Source organism: Misgurnus anguillicaudatus, chromosome 15 (genome assembly GCF_027580225.2).
Source record: "Misgurnus anguillicaudatus chromosome 15, ASM2758022v2, whole genome shotgun sequence".
NCBI classification, from domain to species: Eukaryota; Metazoa; Chordata; class Actinopteri; order Cypriniformes; family Cobitidae; genus Misgurnus; species Misgurnus anguillicaudatus.
Window position 1 is genome coordinate 32,649,322 of NC_073351.2, and position 18,030 is coordinate 32,667,351.

Sequence of the window (18,030 nt, forward strand, 5' to 3'; positions counted from 1 at the left end):
CATTTGTCAGCGTGATAAAGAACAGAGTGTATTTGTTCGGATGATTATGAACGTTTAAGTGAATGATAATCCGTTTTCTGCGCTGTGTTTGTGCATTTTCTCATGAGTCTTATCTCGTTCTCAGCATGACGTGTTGGGTTTTAAGACGGCTCTCGACTGCAATGCAGCAGTCCAGACCTGCCTGTCATGCACAGACCTGCGAGTGACAACCTCAAAATCCCTCATCTTCAGCCATCCATCTTCACTTTATCCTGCAATATCCTGCTGTTGCACACACACACTGCGCTATTAAACTAATGCATTTTAGCTTGTGCTAAGAACATTTTGATATTGTATTTTTACAGCAAGTTCGTATCCTCATCGTGAGGTCAGCATTCTTTTGAAAAAAAAAATGCATTGTGTGTTCAAGGATTCAAAGGTTTTATTGTCACATACACAGTTTTATTTAAATTCTTACTTTGCTGTTTACTCCAATGCCACTAACTGAATAGTAATTTATGCAGATTTATGTGGTGGGTTGTGATTTTATATTTGTGTATAATGTATGTATGTTTTTGCACTGTTGTGTGCTGTGTGCAGGATGCTGACCACTGAAACCCGTCTCTCGTGGGAACCGTAGATCTGCCAACAGGTCTGTTTACCTGAATCCACATTTTCTGCATCATTATATTGTTTTCCCCTTTACAGTAATATATTATAACGGTATTGCATGGAGTCTCAGGTGTCTCATATCATCCTGCTCTGCTGTGACCTTTAAAACTATAATTTTCTCGAATGTCATAGAGATGCTGTTTGTGTTACACTTGCAGGCGTGTTTGAAGTCAGTGTGCTTTTCCTCATTATTAGTCATGACATTATGCCAATCGCTGAGATTTAAGCTGGTTGTTGACATATGCATAACAGTGATTAAAATATGATGCTGATTTATGCGATGAGTTTCTTTTAAAATCTGTGTAAAGTAATGGATGAAAAAAAGCAAGTAAATCAAATAAGTAAATCAAATAAATCTGACAAACGTTGGGGGCGTGTCCACCGTCTGTGAAACCACGCCCACTCATGGTAAACCTTAACTTTTAAATACAGCTACAAGTTGAATGGATGCTTGTTAGGGGCGGGGCCATGCTCTGTGGCGCCAGTGCATCCCTGAGAGCCACCGTTTTAGCCCCGCCCAAATAATCACAAAAAAATAGGAAAAACTGTTTAACGGTATAACTCCACAATTAGTACTACATAGTTCACGGTCTTTGTATTTTGTTTCAGCCAAACATTTCTAACATTTATAATGTGTTTAGCAATAATTTTGAGAAGTGACTTTACTAAGACTTTAACCCTTTCCCCGTCAGTGTTTTTAAAAAAAGAAGCCAGCCAGCGCCAACATTTTTTATGATTTTAACAAATGTAATGCCTTCTAGAAAATGTTCTTCTTTAAATATACAAACATACAATATATCAAATGAAAGAACAGGCCCTCTTCTCTCAAACAAAAACTAATTTTATCCCATCTTCATTTGTTTTCTTTTGATGATCTATTTTTCTTCAAAAATACCAAATTTTTATAGATAATTGCATTTTTGTAAAGGACTTAAAGATCCGATTCAGAATGATGATCATAACAAAACACAGACTTTTTACTGTTATTGGATCAGTGAATGCTTTAGTGTTTTATAAGTTGGATAAAAGCGGCACCTAGTGGATAATAGCGGAAAAATGGATTGCCGTAAAAACTCGGCATTGGCAGCAAAGCGTTTTCTTATAATTGACAAGATAACTCATTAATGGCGGGAAAGTAGAAAACCTCAGGAAAAGTTTAACTCTTTCCCAGCCATTGATGAGCTATCTCGTCAATTTATTTGCATAAAAAAGTGTTCCTGATTAATTTTTATGTTAATCTGCAATACAATTATCCACTAGATGGCCAATTTATGAAAAAACTGAAGCCAAAATATTATTTACTAATTTTAAACTCTTTGTATGTTTTTATAATCATTCTGAATCTCGGGCCTTATTTATAAAGCGTGCGTACGCACAAAACAGGATTGTAAACATGCGCACGCCAATTTTCACGCAAAGATTGTAATCTATAAAAAAAGAATTTAATGGAAAAATGGGCTTACAGGGTGGGATCTGAGGATGATTCATGTACGCACACTTGCAGGTGATCTGTGATTTATAAAGGGAACACTGCTTTGTTTAATAATTCTTAATATTTTTTGCCGTATGCCATTTTCGGCTTTTGTGCGTACGTAGACTTTTAAAAAGGATCCTACACACAGTTTTATAAATGAGGCCCCTGATCTCTAACAAAATTCCTTCAAAGGGGACAGAGAATGAAAAACCATTTTTACCTTGTCTTTGTTGAATAACCCACATTCACAAACATACAAAAAGTGCAAAACATTCTAAACATCTCGGTCTCATAGAAATTCCTCTTTTAGAAATGTCAGCCAGAAAACAGCCCAATCTGAAAAACTGATGCTTATGACATCTCAGGCATCTAACTGCCCCTCCACTTTAAAATAATTGGCTACATTTTTTGAGTGGCAGCAAAGTCAGCCAATCAGTAATGAGATTGCAAGTTAAGCCAGTAGGGGGAGCCAAATAGGTGCAAAACCACTTGTTTAAAATCTCCCAGCCTAATAGAGCTATCTGAGAGAGGTTTTTAGGAAGCTTCTAAAGCATTACAGACCCAAACAAAAAATTTTTTGTCTACATGTCACATCACAGAAAAAGGATAAATACTCTGTTCAATCATTCTATGTCACCTTTAAAAAAATGCAATTATTTCAGCTTTTTGGTAAAAAAAAATATTTTTAAAGAAAAATACCCATATTTAAGAGTTCATAAGCAGAGAAAAAAAAGTATAGATAGGATGAAACGCCTTTTTTCCCCTGTTTGTTTGTTTGTTGTTTGTTTGAAAGCAGAAGGTCTGTTCTTTCATAGATATATTTCATAATATATTTCTATGTTTATATATTTTTTTGAAGAACATTTTCCTGGAAGGCATTTTGTGAAACTTTTGTGAAAATTACAAAAATGATGCTGACCGGCAACTTTTCAAAAAAAAGCTGGTGGGGAATGAGTTAAGTAAAAAACGTATACATTTACCTCATAACTACATTAGAACCTCGCAAGCAATTTTGTGTTTTAAAGACGTCCAATAGCCGTCCAAACACAGCCCAGACGTATAGGCCAAAATAACTCCTAATGTGGGCTGTCGGTGGAAATTTAAAAGACGTCTAACCCATAGCCCAAACATACTGGGTTACTCATAGCCAGACTATATTGTATATGGGTGTATAGTTATCCTTGATGATGAAATGACGGCTATTTCTAGCTGCATTCACTGGAGATGATAGAGCATGAAATAATCCTGAACGATTATAATTTGCTAACAGGCAATACACTCTGGTGACTTCCTATTACTTTGTTTCTGAGAACATACTAACTCAACATCATGATGACAGCTATTTTAATTTTCTATAGCTGTAGAGACTGTACACGGTTCATTATGCCAAATTTTATGCACATCATATGTGCTATTACACATACAGTATGTGCATGAATGCCCTGCGGTCGTACAGTAAGGATTTATCCTTGTGCTGTATGTAGGTCATGGAGAGATGAATCCACCGTGAAGCAGGATTGATGCCTAAACACAGTGACTCCTCTAGAGCTCAGATTCATGACCGGACGAGAGACAGAAGAAGATTGATGGGCTAACGGAGAGGAGAGAGAGAGAGATGGATAACAAGAGAATGTGAGCGAGCGTGTAGATGAGTTTCACTTTCATTGAGAGCTGTGAAGAGTACATATCAAATCAATCTAAACAACTCTTTATCTTCATTAGTTTAACACAGTCTGACCTTACTTTCTTCGGTTTGTTCGGTAAAGTTTTTCACATTTTCCCTTGAACGTTCTCCTTCCTTTGGGGTCCGTTCACACCACACCATTTTCAAGACTTTCAAAATAAAACCAGAAGAAGACCGCAACGGTCTTACTTGCAGCTGAGATATACCTGTACTTAGGGGTAAGACCATGTAATCCTTTAAAAAACATAAGAAGAACCTTGTGATGTACTCTAAAATCAACAGGCAGCCAATGCAGAAAGGCCAGCATAACCGGGATATGCCATCGTGTTTCCTTGTGCCAGTCAACAGTCTGGCCGCTGCATTTTAAACGAATTGCAGCCAAGCAAGCAGATTTTTGGCCGGCCCCGGTAATAAAGCATTGCAATAATCAAGTCTGGATGATATAGCATGTATTACCGTCTCCAAGTCTTTAAAATAAAAAATCTCTTCAATTTAGCAGTGCACATCAGTTGAAAAAAATAGCTTTCAGCACCGCATTTATATGTCTGTCAAAGATTCCTCCCAAGATTCCTCATTGTTTAACAATGGTGGCTAAGGGACCAAGGGGAATTGCAGACTGTCCAACTCCCTCCGATGGCCCAAAAACCATCACCCCTGACTCCCAATTTAATTGCAAAAAGTTGGACAAACATCCAATCTATGACTTTCCTCTGTGCAGTTCTGTTAATTTAACTTGGGACTCATGCCCGGCCTCAAGTTCAAGCTGCCTTGGGGACACAAGTTTGTTTACCATTAATTATTAAGACTGAATGGGCAGTGGAACTCGTGATAATGAAAGTAAAAACAATTTGCCAAAATGTGTTTCTTCTACTAAGTGAAGCGGTTACTAACTTTCCTCATGGATGGCTCTTTGATCAGCCACTAAAAATAAGGGATGGAGCCAGGGGCGTTGCTAGACATAAAGCTCTACTGGGGCACGTGCCCCCCATTTTTTTTTACTTTGTCTTGAAAGCCTGCGGTGTGCAAGATACAATTTCCTTTGCTTAACCCACTATTCCAACATTGCAACAAGTACAAGGAAAGACAAACATTTATTTAAAAATATTTAAGTATCATCTTCATATATACCACATATATACAACATTATTAACATGTTTAAAGGCATAAAATGTTTGGAAATAATGACAGGAGAGAAAATATTTTTATGCACATTTGCATTTTACATAACAATGATTAATAACTTCTTTTTTATTTTTAAGAATATTTTCATTTTATGACTGCTACTAAAAAAATCTATCTTAGTTACTGCTAACTGTGAGATTTTTCCTTTAATGTTTGAGCCCTGACAGGGTAAGATGTTATGTGTCTTGACTCACTTAAACTCATCATCTCTCATTTTTGCTTCCCTTTTCCTGCTTTGCACAAAACATTTCTGATGTCCATCACATGCGTCAATGATCGGGTGAAAATAAGATTTTCATTATTATTTAGAAACTTACTTTAGTCTTGTCATGTTTTCATAAACCAACTCAATCGCGTGTACTTTGTATGCGGCTGCGCACGGCAAAACAGTCGCGCACGGACATGAATGGGTGCGTGGACGCGGACATGAATTGGGGCGTGCAGCTGGTCTAAACATTATCTTTTAAAATTACTTTTTCTAAAAACTTTTCACTATTAACCAAATTCTCTCGGCACGTATTATACATTCATCAAATACTTTTGCTTTGTTGATAGAATTTATTAAACGCCATGATGATACGTCCTCCACGTGAACAGATAAAGAGGCTGTTTACACTTGGCATTAACATGTGTTTTCGTCGATCGGATCACAAGTGGACGACGTTAATGCCAGGTGTAAACGGTGTTCAAAACGTTTTAAGCTCGTCCACTTTCAACCACTTTCAACCACATCCAGAGGTGGTCGAAACCACTTTCGATCGGATCGCTTAAGAGTTGCGGAACGCGCATCTGGTTGAATGCATTCGAACAGCCACACGCGACCGCCTTCTCTCCGCCCATTTATCTAATCTGAGCTATTAAACACAAGTTTTACGTCTTTTTTGACTTCTGGCGTGAACATTCGGTGAACAGCGCTATTTTTAGCCTTTCATTGATAAAACTAAGCGGCTGATCTCCGTAGTTTCATTTTGAAAGCGTGTGAAAGTTACGCGATCCTATTTCATCAATTGCGCTGAAAATTCAAAGAAAGCTCTTACATACTCATGTACAAAACACTGTGCAGTATGTTTACTTGCTAAACAAGCAGTGCACTCCGACATAATATTAGTTTGCGTCCATATAAACTCATAATTACTCCCGCTCGGGTTTAAATGACAGCAGAGAGACTCGCCCACCGTCTCCAGACCACCCCCTCATAGTATTCAGCACAGAAGCGGTCGAAAGTGGACAAAAGAGACAGGTGTAAACGTAATGTGTCTCTCTCGTCCACTTGTGATCCGATCGACGAAAACACATGTTAATGCCAAGTGTAAACAGCCTCAAAGAATTACCGGATTTTCTGGATTATAAGTCAAACTTTTTTCATAGTTTGGCTGGTCCTGCGACTTCTAGTCAGGTGCGACTTATATGTCAAGTTATTTCATATAAACCAAGAGAAACCATTACTGTCTACAGCCGCGAGAGTCCGCTCTATGCTGCTCCTGTATTAATGTAATTCAATGGATTCAGTGACGCGAAATGACTTTGGGACCTTTTTGAACTTATTTAGCTTGTCGTGTTAATTTGGACTATTCAGCCTCTCAGGTATGTTATGTATGCTATTGTGTATCGTGTAAATAACTGTTAATGTTAATTTAAAGGTGCAGTGTATAATTTTTAAAAGAATCTCTTGACAGAAATGCAAAATAATATACAAAACTATATTATCAGTGGTGTATAAAGACATTTTTATAATGAACCGTCATGTTTTTATTACCTTAGAATGAGACGATTTTATCTTCATACACAGAAGTTCCCCATACGTGGAAGTCGCCATTTTGTGCTGCCATGTTTCTACAGAAGCCCTTAACGGACAAACTTTCCGTTGATGACATGTTTTTCTGGTGGTGGCTACCATAGCATTTCAAAAGCGAGGGGTGAGCAGTGGACTTAGCCGTTGGTTGCAATTCGCAACCTCACCACTAGATGGCGCTAAAATGTACACACTGCACCTTTAACATGTACGGACACCTATTCAGCCTGCTGTTCTGTGCTATTGTTTAGTTGAATAACTTGCCTTTTCAGATTAAATGCCTGTTCTTGGGCTTGGATTTTGTGAAATCATTTTCTAAATAAACACGATGTATAGTCCAGTGCGACTTATATATTTTTTTCTTCTTCAAAATGCATTTTTGATTGATGCGACTTATTCTCCGGAGCAACTTATTGTCCGGAAAATACGGTAGATGTTCGAGAACGCACATATGCCAGATTTTTTTCCACGTTTAAAGGTTGTTTGCCGAATATATCAGAATATTGACTGAATTTTTTAGCATCTTATCTTTATTCAGAATGAATGTGAAGAGTGACTGAAGATTTACAAGAAAATCTCTGAAATGTCAGATGCACTTAGGGGCCAATCACACAAACACGTTTTAAACGTTTGGAAACGCAAGGCGTGCCACACTGGCTTTTTTGGTCACTTTAAAAAAAGAGCAGTGCGACGCAGCTTTTTATATTGCTAGGCAACCACCGAGGCAGCAGTCTTGTCATTCAAATGTGGAAGTGTGAGCGCTCTTTTGCTGTTAACTGTCATTTTAGCAGAAACTTCAAAAAGAGGACGCTTGCTCTGACCTTGATCGAGAGTGAGAGGTACACAAACACACCGGAGACAGTGAGTGAGTGCCGTCCGGTTGTCCAAACCACTTTAAACTCCGTTACCACAACGGAAGTTCGCCTCTCGCTTCATTCGTTTGGACAGTGGAAAAACACGAATGACGTTGGGTGCTCTTCAGCAGGCTGTATAAGATGTATAGGGGTGGCAGTGGCTCAGTGGTTCATGTAGGTTGTCTACAAACCGGAAGGTTGGTGGTTCAATCCCCGGCTCCACCTGACCAAGTGTCGAGGTGTCCTTGAGCAAGACACCTAAGCCCAGCTGCTCCCGACGAGCTGGATGGCGTCTTGCATAGCTGACACTGCCGTTGGTGTATGAATGTGTGAGTGAAAGGGTTAATATGAGGCAATATTGTAAAGCTCTTTGGATGGCCATGGGTCTATGAAAGCGCTATATAAATGCAGTCCATTTATGTTTGGCATAACGCTCACTGCCCATAGAAAATCATTTAAAAAAGGTGCATGCAACAGCCATAAACGCGATTGGTGTGATCGGCCCTTTAGAGGGGTTTTGCATCTGAATTTTTTCATTGTATATTCTGTTCAAAGGGACACTCCACTTTCTTTTAAAATATGCTCATTTTCCAGCTCCCCTAGAGAGAAACATTTGATTTTTACCGTTTTTGGAATCCATTCAGCTGATCTCCGGGTCTGGCGGTACCAGTGTTAGCATAGCTTAGCATAATCCATTGAATCTAATTAGACCATTAGCATCGCGCTAAAAACAACCAAAGAAAACTTGACTCGAAAATAGTCCCCTGCTATTGAAAGTTACCAAGGGGACTATTTTCATTGCATGTCCTGCAGCCATGTTACGGCAGCAAAGTCCTTGATTATTACGCCAGAATGAGAGTATAGTTCCTAGCCATATCGGTTAAGTTTTAAATAGGAAAAATATCAAAACTCTTTGGTTATTTTTTAGCGCGATGCTAATGGTCTAATCAGATTCAATGATTTATGCTAAGCTATGCTAAAAGTGGTACCGCCAAACTTGGAGATCGGCTGAATGGACTCCAAAATGATAAAAACCAAATGATTAACTCTAGGGGAGCTGGAAAATGAGCACACATTGGAGTGACCCTTAAATTAGAAATATCTCATGCTTTAGACAAAGGATTATTAAGGATTACTTTAGGTTGAAGCAGTAAGCATATAATACAAAGACAATTTCAAGCAGATATCATCTTGTAGTCTTGTAGAAAAACAGAGCATTAGACTGAATACTTGTGTTGGAAAATTGTAAAGGATAATTTATGGATTAGTTCTGCCTTATGTCACTGAATGGGAATATTTACCCATCTTTAGACCAGGGGGCGACCAAGAGCCATGTTCTGCATTAACATCTCTCTCTCTCTCTCTCTCTCTCTCTCTGCCTTTGGCTCTCTATCACTCTCACACTCCCTTTTTTTTTGTTAAAAACAGAAAAGAGCCTAAAACACATTTTAGCTTGAAGGCGAGTTAAATTACATGACGGATTCCCTGTTTCCTGACTGATATACCGTAGAAATCATAATAGAAGCTCTGGGTGTAGTGTAGCAGCTAAATTAAACAAGCACAGCTCTCAGTCTAAACCAATCAGAAATAATAATCACATTGTACAAAGACGCAGCGAGCACATAACTGGGAATAATCAGTCTAAATATTCATGTCCAATATTTATGCAAAAGACCATTTAATGTACATACGGTATATGCACATATATTATGTATGAAACGTCAGTGTTTGATTACATTCATATAAATTAACCTGCGGTCTCACGTGCAATCTCAAGATTTAATATAACAAGTGCTGTTTTCCCAGAGGTGTATACTTTTACTTGAGTTTTATATTTTATATAGTAGAAAGTATAAGTGGTGCTTGCACGAGTCGGGGAGTTGATACGTGGTTTTCAGTTCAGAGTGGTTTAAGTGCAATGCTGTTTGGTTTCTAAGGTGTCTTTGAAGATTGGTAAGTGGTTGCTAAGGTATTCTGGGTAGTTGCTAGGACACCGAAAGGATATCCTATATGAATATGTCTCGCCGATGGGCTGTTGGCTGATGCGCAAGTTGCATAATATTTGAAACATTTTAGGAGTCTTGACGATGTCAACTGATTGGTTGAATTCTTCAAGATTTCCGAGATGTGGGTTTTGCGAAAAAAAAACTTCTGGTTCAGTGTTCTCATTTATAAAGCGCGTACGCACAAAACGGGCTGGGAACATGCGTACGCCAGTTTCCATGCAAAGGTTGTGATCTATTAAAACAAACTTGACAGGAGAATGGGCTTTCAGGATGGGATCTGAAGATTATTCATGCACGTACACTTGCAGGTGATCTGTGATTTATAAGGGGAACATTGCTTTGTTTTCTAAGTCTTAATATTTTTTGGTGTATGCCATTTTTGTCTTTTGTGCGTACGTGGACTTTTAGTAAGGATCCTACGCACAGTTTTATAAATGAGACCCCTGGTCTTCTGCGTGTGCATTATGAAATGAGGATGATCAACTTGAGATGCTTATAAATAAGCTACCGAAGATGTGCATAACTGATGTGCTTACTGATATTTTAACATTTAATTTTTTTTTCTTACTGACATTTTGAAACCAACATATAATAAAATGCCACACATAAAAACAACTAAGTTGGCTGAATACCTTAAAAGTCTATAGCCTAGATATTGGCATCGATTCCTATTGCTGTTAATGCGATGAGACCGGTTTTCCATGTGACGTTCGGCAAGAAGCCCATTGTGTTTTATTCTTTAAAGGGGACATACCATGAAAATCTGACTTTTTCCATGTTTAAGTGCTATAATTCGGTCCCCAGTGCTTTGATCAACCTAGAAAATGTGAATAAGAGCAACCCAGTAACTTAGTTTTGGTAATCCGTTCTATGCAAGCATGTGAAAAAATAGCTCATTGAAATTTGGCTCCCCTGGTGATGTCAGAAGGGGATAATACCGCCCCTTAATCTGCACTGTCCAATCACGCCATTGCCATTTAGTGCAGAGATCAACTTATTTGCATGGGAAATGACACACCCAAAACGGCACATTTTTGTACACACCTACAAATTGAAAATGTTATCTTAAATTATCTATATGATATTTTGAGCTTAAACTTCACATATGTACTCTGGGGACACCAAAGATTTATTTGACATCTTGTCCCCTTAATGTTACATCTGTAAACAAAGCTGTGATTGGTTCTTTACATCTGACCAACGGCCTTTCTGATCCCAAATGGACTTTGAAAGGCGCAATGGAGTCCAGACCTTCTGCCGTCAGTCTGAAGGTCCGGTTCATGAGACTGTGTGGCTCCTGACCTGTCAAAATCAAAAGTAGCCATGTTCAAGTATCCATAATAATCTCTAGATAAGACCCAAGGTCCTCGTCTATTAGATTTGTTTTGCATAATTTGTATTCATATCATAAACAATGCAAAATTAGTAACAAGCCGAAATAGTGATTTGACTAATCTCATAGTATGACCCTAAATGAGCAACAACAGTGATGCTCGCCTTAACAAATGGCATTTATTGGAAAATGAACAAGAGAATAGAAAGAGGTTGAGAAAAAAAGATTTTCACAAGGGTTTAATAGCTTCAAGGCAATCTTAAATTCTCTTGCGCGCACACACACACAAACCCTCCCTCCCTCCCTCCTGCTGTCTCTCTCATCCTTTCACATCCTCCCTGCTTACTCTCTCTCGCTCTCCCTCTCTCATCACGTGTGCATCTCTGTGAATCGCAGGAGCGGCTTTGTGCGTTTCTTTTCGTGTGAGGCAGAGAGGCTCGGTGCTGCTCTCCTCCAAGGGCTTCTCACACTTTCTCTCATACACAGACGTCAGCGTGCTCGCATCCACACGCTCGCTTCCCAGACAGCAGGGCTTCCGCCATCCCAGACGCTGTCTGCTGCTCCGTCTGGGGGGACGACAGAAAGAGAATAGGGATTTTATCCAGGGTCCTTTTCCGGCATGCGTCCACCGAGCCAGGCATCATCCCAAGGTTGAGCGGAGCGCGACCGTTGCATCAGGACGCAGGGAGGGATGGATCACGGGGAACAGGAAAGCAGGACGTGGAGCTGAGGTTCCATTTTTTTAAAGGATGCTGTCTGGTTCACGACAGGACCGTTAAGAGTTTAGTTGAAGGATCTGCTGCTCCTGCACTGTAGTAGATGGAGTGTGCGTGCTGTAGAAGAGGGCTGTGATTCAGGTATGTGTGTTTAGTTTACCGTCTCTCTCTCTCTCTCTCGCTCTCTCTCTCTCTGCTAAGTTAAGCTGTTGCATCTGAAGCCTGGTTGGTGTTATCTGAAATTGCATTAGAATCGATTTATTCGCAGTTAAAATGTGTGTGCTCACGCTGCACTGTGCATGCATGCATTAATGCATTTTGATTGTCACTCAATATTTGACCCTTAATTTTGCATGCCATTAGACTTTGTGATGTTCAGGGAGGAGGGGGCCAGAGGGCGACCAATGCTTTCAGCCCGTTGATGCTTTCAGCCCGTTGATGCCTTCAGCGTGTTTTACTCGGTCAACATCTGGTGGCATGCACACGCAGGCGAAGGGATGATTGAAGTGCTCGCTGGATTATCATCGAGAGAGCTTTCTAATTCCCACGGCTCGTGGGCTTCTCAGATTTGTCGCATTTCTCAGCTGGAGCTCGCACTGACAGCATGCATTAGCATGTGTTTGATGCATGCATGCATGCATGTGGGGATGAACTCAGAATTAGCCGTTTTCATTTTATACCCTCCATCCGTTATCAGACCGTGGTCTGTGCATGTCGAGGATTCTCACGGTAATGATTGAATGTGAGGCGAGCAATGGGTTGTAATTGTGTTAGTGGGTGGGGCACACTCTCTCTGTCTGTCTCTCGCCCACTCTCTCTCTCTATCTTAAATATGCATCGATGTCAGAGGAGTGTCTGTGTGTGAGGTAAGGGGTCAAGACCCTTGCGTCTGCAATGGGTCGATAATCCATGCCTCCTCTGCATCAAGCTCTTAGATGGGCGCACATGAGCTTCTTTCCACCCTCAGGCCGACAGAAAGAGAGAGAAAAGAGACCGGCTAATGAGCTGTCTGTTTATTTCAAGCATTGCACAACAATCTGTCAAGCTCAATCATTCAGAGAAGCTAAAGAATAAGTGAACTAAACTACAGACTTAAAAAAAAAATGTATGTCTTGATGGTGTAAATGGCAGGAGTGTAATACTGTTGGCCTATAATTTGCATATCATATTAACATATACAATAGCTCAGTGGTAGAGCATTGCATTAGCAGCATAAAAGGTCATGGGTTTGAACTCGGGGAACACGCATATTGATAAAAAGTATCTGCCAAATGCATAAATGTAATACTGGAGCCTTGAGCTGTTTTGGCATCTATCCATTTATGCCATGAACACATTGGTTTCCCTTGTGTTTTAGGCAAATTATAAAATTCATTAATAAATGTCGCTCAGTTTTATTGCTTCCTTTGAGAGTTAAATTATTAGGAGAAATTAGGATTGCATCCATGCTGATCTTTAGCATTGCACCCACTGAAACGATTTGGGATATACAGTACTGTATGTACAGATGTTACTGTAAGCAGATGTAATTGATGTCTCATTTGCAATTCTAGTAGATTGATTGAGGTGTGTGGTGCTGTACAGTAATTGCTTAATGAAGAGACTTTAGTTGTGTCATTAATCACAGAAGAGCTAAGAAATTAATTAATCCTCAGGTCCAAGTATTTGTTTCCTCTTCTCAGACTGAACTTTGCAAGTAGACATTGGAAATTAACTTGACAAATGTCATGCGTTTTGCAGTATTAATCATTGTCTAGTTAACTGCTTTCTGGACTTTAGACTATTGGATGGATTAACAAGTGTCAAAACCATAACGGTCCCTAAATATTAAAATCGTGGCCGAGTGACCCTAATGTTCGGTTGCTGGGATTAGTTTTCATTAAGCGTCTGTCAGCAGAGCTGCAGTGGATTAATTATGGGTAAATATTAGGGATGCCACAATTTTCAATATAATATTGAACTGTTCGATAAGGTTCGAGACGACCACCACGGTCCAATACGCACATTTCCGGTGTTTTTGGTTTATGCGTCCAAATCCGTCTGTTTTATTATTCCCATGTGTCTGCAAATCCACGCGACTCTCCGCGAGTTTAAAAATCTGTAGTGTGGGTTAAGTATTTGTGTCAGTAGATAACATACATACAATTCGTTGGAGCGATGCAATTTAACAAAATAAAACGACCCGATTTATCCTATCTTCATTTGTTCTCTTTATATCACCTCTTAAATAAGGGTAGGTTTCTTCACAAATACCAAAAAAGACTTTTGTTTGAGAGTGATGATCAAAACATACACATAGTTTTTACTGTTTTTGGATCAGTGGACTCTTTAGTGTTTTATTAGTTGGGTAAGAGCAACACCTAGTGGATAATAGCGGAAATATGGATTGCCGTAAAATCTCATCATTAGCAGGGAAGAGGTTTCTTTTAATTGAAGAAATAATTTGTCAATGGCGGAGAAAGAGTTAAATTTTATCTACTTAAGTATACAGCAGGTGTATTTATTTAAAAAAATCTGTTTTCATGTATGTTTATTGTCCAATGTCAAATGAAGAGAATTTGCAGTTAAACAGTTTTTTTCTTCGTAACATCCCACTGTTCCTGTCGCTTAGAATAATGTAAAAACACTTCAATGGGCTAGAACCGAACCGAACTGTGGTAAACCGTGGTTTAAAAGCCAAGGGACGTATTGAACCGTGGACTAATTGTATTGTTGCATCCCTAGTAAATATATATTATTTCCCCAATACAAAAGCATTTTGCTAATATATTTTATATGTTGTCTATAGACGGTTTCAGCAGTAACAACATAAACAAGCTTTCGTGGTCAACACGTAGCTTCCGGTAAACTCCTCTAAAATAAACAACAACAAAGTACTTTAAACGTAGTTTATTTATATAACAAGCAAAATAAACAACATAAAGATTACATAGGAAACTGAAACATTTGTTATTTTCGACGAGGTATTTGTTCAAGAGTTCAGTTTAGCAACTAGTCAGACCATTAAAAAAACTGAAACAGGATGTAAAGTTAGGACCAGACGCGTATCGAGTCACCGCAAGAGTTTCCGATGAAACGGTCTATAGTCACGTACATTTTTTATTCTTTTTTGTGATACTATCACGAATTTCCGTGTTTTTTCGTGGTCGTATCAAACGAATTTCTGTTTGTGTCATTGTCACGTGTTGGTTGCTCGGCTGTTTTGTCCTGTTTTCCTACCATTGTCGCTTCGGTTTAGGGTTAGATTTACATAAAATGACATCCTTACCCAAACCAACTCTAACCCTAACGCCAGGCGACAATGGTTTTAAAATCAGAAAATATATATGAGTAATCAGAATTTTATATTATATTATATTATATTATACTTAAAGTGACATTCTAACGTAAACACCAAATCTAACCCTAAACCGAAGCGACAATGGTTTGAAAATAGGAAAAAGCAGTTGAGTAACCAATACGTGACAGTGACACATAAACAGAAATTTGTGATACGATCACGAAAAAAAACGGAAATTCGTGACAGTATCACGAAAAAGAATCAAAAATCAGTCCTTCCAGAAAAACGCTCAGATTCAGAACGCTTTTTTTGTGATTGTTGCGTGCAAAAATCCTCGATTTTGCGGCACGTTTTCTTAAAAAATGCGATGGAATATGCGGGATATTTATGCAATTTATGCGATGGAATTTCGGGAATTTGCGAAAATTGCAGAACTTGCAAAAACTGCTGAAACTTGCAAAAGCTGCAATGATGTTCACGTCACATAATCACATCACTTCATAACGTTCCCATGGCAATAGAGGACACGGCTGCGCTTTTGGGAAGTAAATGCAACATTTTTCAACTTTCTGCTAATATATATGTGACTTTTTGCCAAGAAAATGCGGAGATTATGAAATCATGCAAGCCCTGCATATTTTGTGCTCGGAAATATGTAATTAATGCGGCAAAAGTGCGTCGTATTTGGAAAAATGCAGCCCCGCATAAATATGCGGACTTTGGCTGATTATGCAATATATCGCGCGATCGCACAATCTGAAAAATTTACATGACTATAAGTACGTAATTTTCGTGAGACTGGGCAGACTTTATAATGTAACAAACCTCCCTTCACATAGTGGTAATCCATGATCGCCATCTTCCCTCGTCTTTAGGACGTCCCACTAACACGTCTTTGTTATTTTTGATGAGTATTTGTTCCAGAGTTCAGTTAAGCAACTAGTTAAATTAACCCAGAAAATGTTAATATTTGATCCAACAAAAAACAAACAACCCAGCATAGTTTAAATTAAAACCCAAGGGGCTGGTCTCGTCCCATTCTCAGTAAAATGACCCGCTCGGAAACCAGATTGGAATTTGTTCAGAAGATAATTTTCCTGTTAAAAGGGGGTAAATTGAATCAAATCCACCTTCTCTAAGACTTCAGATAAAAGGGAGTTTAGAGATGGGAAGGAAATGATTCATCTCTGTAGCCTCCAAGCTCTTTTTTTTAGTAAAGGAGAAACCCCAGCTTGTTTGAGAGAGGATCACAACCCTGTTGTAAGAAGCTATTTACGATGCCAAGTATAAAAGTGTAAGATAGCACCATTCATGAGTTTTTTTTAATCAAATGAAAATAATGCCAGTAACAAGATGAAACGTTGACTGGTCCTTACATATAAGCCTGATTTTTATGCTAAATCTCGGTTTACATGATTTTAGGGTGAAATATAATCTGGACATGAGATTTAGACAGAATTTAGCACTGCTCATAGAAATGTGCTTGGCCTTGGATTTTGAATATGACTATTTAAGCTTTTATATCTCAGTAGTGAGAGAGAGAGAGAGAGAGAGAGAGAGAGAGAGAGAGAGAGAGAGAGAGAGAGAGAGAGAGAGAGAGAGAGAGAGAGAGAAAGAAAGGAAGACAGCGGGTCTGTGAACATCAAGGTGTCTGACTCCAACAACACATCTGTCAACAACTTCTCAGCTTTCCTCACATACACACACAGGCCTTCACCTGTTTGGTATAGTAGAGCATTACCCTAAATAATGTGTGTATTGTGTGTGTCTGCATGCAAGTTAGCATTAGGGATGCACCGAATCCAGGATTCGGATTCGGACGAATACTGGGCTTTTTGACGGGGTTCGGATTCGGCCGAATCCTAGATTTTTTTTCCACCGAACCGAACCCTAGGCTTGCACTTTATGCAGGTCAATGTCACGCGGCCGTTGATTACACACATCGAGTGCTGACGTGGAGATAAGCTTTTTCTTTTGGTGAGCCTTAAGGGCGATTCACATTTCGCGGACGCGAGCGTGTTATCTTAAACAGTGGATTCGATATTCGGCCGAACCCAAAAAATCTGGATTCGGTGCATCCCTAGTTTGCATCCATGCAAAATTCACCACATCATTGCTGGAGTCTTTTGGGTGGTTTATAAGGGTTGTCCGGTGGCCAAAGTGTTCAGAGTGCTTTCAAAGATATTTAATTTTACCAAGATGCATCACTGGTATTGATATGAATGTGGGATTGCAAAGATCAGTATGACCGCCCTAATTCCTCCTTCCAGTGCCAATCGTCAACCAATAAAGAATGACATTCTGTGGAGTATCTCTGGAGACATTGCAAATATGGCGGTGTGGTGAAGCGACTTCCTAAAAAAGACTTTGGTGTTGCTAGGTGGTTGCTAGGGTGTTGCTTACAGGCTCTTTAAAGCTCGCTTTCTTTCTGTGTTTTTGAAGCTTTTATTGTGTTTAAAAAATGCAGTATTTTTCACACAATTTACTTATCTGTATAGCGCTGTTTTCACTGTCCTCAAAACGGGCTGATGTCTTACTGGTTCTATGAAGTCCCTCCTTCAGAAACTTGTATCGAGTTCTGATTGTGTAGTTTGTTTAGTGTGTTGTGATTTGATAGCAGCTTAGCTTGACGTTAGCTTAGCTGGCGACTGACTATGGGAGGAGTTTAGTAAAAAAAAACATTCTAGTGACGTCATTAAAGCAGGAAGTAGGGCTGTAGTCCAAACCGGTCGTTCGCTGAAGGCTTTAAAAGGGAAATTCTGTTGAAGAAAATATATCGCCTGGCAGTAAAGCAATTATAGCAACATAAAACACTAACTAGGGTTTAAAAAATGGGATCAGGAAGAACGTGACCTTTAAAGTTCTTGCCTTCAGATATGTAAATAAGTCTATAGGAATATTTCACCTGTTTTAATACAGACAATGTCTTATATTTCAGGTTTGGAGGTTTGAAGAAATCTATCAATAGTAGAATGAACCTTAACAAACACCACTTAACATTCACGCCAAGCAATCTTTATTTCATTGGTCATTATAATTTGTTAGCCCGACATTAGCC

The 18,030-nt window shown here is 39.1% G+C and overlaps 1 protein-coding gene across 4 annotated transcripts in view; it reads left to right on the forward strand.

Annotated features, from left to right (window-relative positions):
* Positions 1-18,030, forward strand: part of LOC129418593 (protein unc-13 homolog C) — a 237,743-nt gene that overhangs the window by 23,270 nt on the left and 196,443 nt on the right. For 2 of the 4 annotated variants that reach the window (XM_073853801.1, XM_073853803.1), the window contains exon 1: positions 11,405-11,833. The gene's annotated coding sequence lies outside the window, so the exon portion shown is untranslated. Of the gene's footprint in view, positions 1-579; positions 632-3,609; positions 3,758-11,404; positions 11,834-18,030 lie in introns of those variants that run through there. The other 2 variants (XM_073853802.1, XM_073853805.1) reach the window with 2 other exon arrangements.